This window comes from Monodelphis domestica, chromosome 5, assembly GCF_027887165.1.
Source record: "Monodelphis domestica isolate mMonDom1 chromosome 5, mMonDom1.pri, whole genome shotgun sequence".
Classification (NCBI taxonomy): Eukaryota; Metazoa; Chordata; class Mammalia; order Didelphimorphia; family Didelphidae; genus Monodelphis; species Monodelphis domestica.
Genome location: NC_077231.1, coordinates 226179070 through 226182772, shown reverse-complemented (window position 1 = coordinate 226182772; position 3703 = coordinate 226179070). Strand labels below are relative to the sequence as shown.

Here is a 3703-nt window from a genome sequence, read left to right as displayed (position 1 = left end):
GGGGGTATAGCTCAGGGGTAGAGCATTTGACTGCAGATCAAGAGGTCCCTGGTTCAAATCCAGGTGCCCCCTACCAGCTGCCTCACCTTTTAGGCCTTCCACATGCTCCTTTTCCTCCTGGCCTCCCAAATACCTGCAACAACCTCAGCCTCTGTCAGCCTCTGTCAGCCTCTGTCAGACTCAGCCTCTTTCCCTCCTGTGGCTGCCACACTCCAAGCATGCTGGATCCAGGCCAAGCACCTCCCTGACCTCAAGCTGGCCCCACATCCCTGCAGGGGCCCCCAGCTTGACTCTTTATGGCCTGGTGAGGCAGGCTTCTCCTTGCTCTTAGGGAGTTATCAGGGACTCAGGACAAACAGTCTGAGTGGGTCCAGCAGGCTCCCATCCACTGCCACTTTCCTGCCTCTCCAATGCTTTTCTGGGGTCTGCAGAAGCCTTAAAAGGAGGCCCCCAGCTTGTCAGAGTCAACTGCTGATCATGCACACCCCAGCAGGCACCCTCCTTTGGTCAGGAGTACACAGAGACACAGAAAACTGCAGGTGTCGGAATTCTGGTCCTGGGCCTGGCCAGGGCCTCCTCTTTGTTCCCTCATCTCCTTTGTCCCTGCATTTGACACCAGGGCTCTCCCATGCCTGCAGGTGTGTCTTCTGCCCCTTGTCCTCTCCTTTCTCATGTGCCTCCAGTCTCTGTCTGCTGCCCAGTTCCTTGGGTTTGCCCCTTCTGCTGTTATTATGGGATGTTTAAGTGGAAAAAACAAGAGGTAAACATATAAATATTTTGAGTTTATTCATGGGGAAATGGAATAGGAATGAAGGTAACAAGGAGAAGGGAAATTTCTAAATCTTATCCCCAAAATGAATTTTCCCTAATAACTATCCTATTGCCTAACTTCCTAAGCTGAATAAGTCCCACATAAATAGTATCTCACAAAGTTGAGTCCAAGATGGGTAAAAATCTGAAAGGAAAGATAACAGCTCCCAGCTATGTAGATGAATCTTCCTTATACTCTCCTGTCCAGCTGACCTGCAGTCTGGCTAAAGTAAACCCTCTCCACAGCTGACGTCTTCCAAGGACCAGTGGTGTCTTTGTATAGCCACACTTACTGCTCCTACTTCTGCCCCAGAAGAAAAAACTGTTGACAGTTGGGATAAATGTCCCCCAATCTTCTTGCTTGAAATCTTGACCCAGGGTCCCATGTGATTCTGTGTTAGAGGTCTCTGCCAATCAAATGCAGTCTTTTCCTTAATACAGTCCCCTCTTTGCACAAAGCCTAAATCATGTTGAAACCACTATTTTGGCATTTGTGCAGAACCTAAAGTACTTACCAATGACCTAAACTAAGACGTCGACCCAAAATAGCAAACAACCTACACTCAACTATCTTAATTTAACTATTACTAATCTATTCTAGGGATATTAACAAGGAAAAAGGAAAAGGAATTAAACAATGAACAAGTACTGGCACTCCCCTCATGTGTAAAGGGCAAAAGCCCTGCTCTTCTTTCTGCTCTAGGCACTCAAGCCTTCCAGCTTCATAGACTTCTACAGGAAATATAGGGTTAATGTCTTTAGCATCCAAGTTAGGGTTGATTGTGGGAAGTGTCAAAAAGTATGAGACAGAGAAATAAAGGAAGAGGGGGAGATGGACAGACAAAGACAAAGGCAGAGACACAGAGACAGAGACAGACATGGAGACAGAGATAAAGAGAGACAGATACCAAGAGACAGAGACAGAGCTGAGGCCTTGGGAAAGATACTTCTTGCTAGCCAGAGCCCAGCCAAAGAAAGAAGCTGGCTAAGGGTACAGGACAGAGTTAATGTATATAGCAACTTAGTGTTCAATAAACTTAAAGATATAAGCTTTGGGGGAAAAAACTTACAATTTGGCAAAAATCTGTCAAAACTGGAAAGTAGTATGGCAGAAAAGAGACATGAATCAACATCTCACACCAAACACCAGGATAAAGTCAAAATGGATACTTGATCTAGAAACAAAGAGTGACACTGTAAACAAATTAGGGGAATGTGGAAATGTACCTGTCAGACTTATGGATAAGGGACAAATTTATGACTGAACAAAACAGAAAACATTAAGAGAAATGAAATAGATCATTTTGATTGCAGGAAATTTAAAAGACTTTGTATGAATAAAACCAATGTAACTGAGATTAGACGAGAAAGAAGAAATTTGGAAAAAAATTTATAGCAAGTATCTCTAAAAAAAAGCATAATTTCTCAAACATATAGAGAAGTGAGTGAAATTTGTTACAATAAAAAAGATTCTCCAATCCAAAAATGGTCAAAGGATAAGAACAAGCAGTTTTCAGAGGAAGAAAATAAAAGTATCTACAGTCATATGAAAAAATAATGTCATTTTTTTATTAGAGAAATGCAAATGGAAACAACTCTGAGACACTACTTCAAACTACCACAGTAGTTAACACGACCTAAAAGGAAAATGTTAAATGTTGGAGGGATGTGGGAAAACTGTGATACTAACACACTGTTGGTGGAATAATGAACAAATTCAACCATTCTGGAGAGCAATATGGGACCAGGAACCATAGTCAAAAGGTCCAAAACTATGCATATCCTTTCACCCAGCAATACCTCTTCTGAGTCAATATATAAAAGAGATCAGAGATAAGAGAAAAGGATCTACTTGTATCAAAATGTTTTTAGCTGCTCTTTTTTTTTTTTTCAAGTGGTGAAGAATTGGAAACTGAAGAGTTATCCTTCACCCTGGTAATGGATGGAGAAGTTGTGGAATATGGTTGTAATGGAATATTATTGAGCCATAAGGAATGGTGAACAGGAAGAGTTCAGAAAAACCTGGATAGTCTTCCATGAATGGATGCAAAGTGAAGTGAGCAGAACCAGGAGAATACTGTATATAGAAATAGAGCTATTTTGTGATGCTCAACTGTGAAGGATTAAACCATGATCAGGAAAATGAGTCTCCCAGATAAGCACACGCGATTCAGGATGAAAATGCTCTCCACGGCCAAAGAAGGAACCGTCGGAGTCTGAGTGCAGAACAAAGCCTGCCATCTTCCATCTTATTTCATTAGAGACATGTATGTATCTGTGTGTATGTGTAATGTATGTGCAATATGGGTCCTCTATCTTGACATAAACAATATGGAAATATGTATTATCTGAAATATATATACATATAATCTAAATCAGGCTATTCATAGCCTCAGAAAGCATGGAGGAGGATAGGGAAGGGGAAAATCAGAATGTTAAAATGTTTTTTAAAAATTACAAATATAGTTTCTAAATGTAACTGAAAAAATTAAAAAAACTAGAGAAAAAAGGTATCCTGGTACCTTCAGAAGCCTGAAGAAGAGGTCAGAGCTAACGGCTGACCATGCACATGCCTTAAGTGTTACCCTTCCTCAGTCACTGGGTCAGCCCAGGGATGTGGAAAACCACAGGTGAGCTGGTCACTGAGGCTAGACCCGGCCAGGGCCTCATGTTTGCTCCATCATCTCCTCTGTCCCTGCATTTGAGACCAGGGCTCCTCCTGTGCCTGTAAGTCTTCTGCCCATTGTTCTCTGGCTTCTCACGTGGCTCCAGCCTCTGCCAACTGCCCTGTCTCTGGGGCATACTGAAGCTGAAAGCCCAAAGCACGGTCTCAGCTGGCTCCTGTGTGCTTGGGGGCTGCCAGGCTGGTCTGGTGGGGAGTGAAGACACGTTG

General features: G+C 42.8%; 1 non-coding gene across 1 annotated transcript; it reads left to right on the top strand.

Annotated features, from left to right (window-relative positions):
* TRNAC-GCA (transfer RNA cysteine (anticodon GCA)) lies at nt 1-72 on the top strand. Its single transcript has one exon. It is a non-coding gene; the product is annotated as a tRNA-Cys (tRNA).
* The last annotated feature ends 3631 nt before the right edge of the window (nt 73-3703 follow it).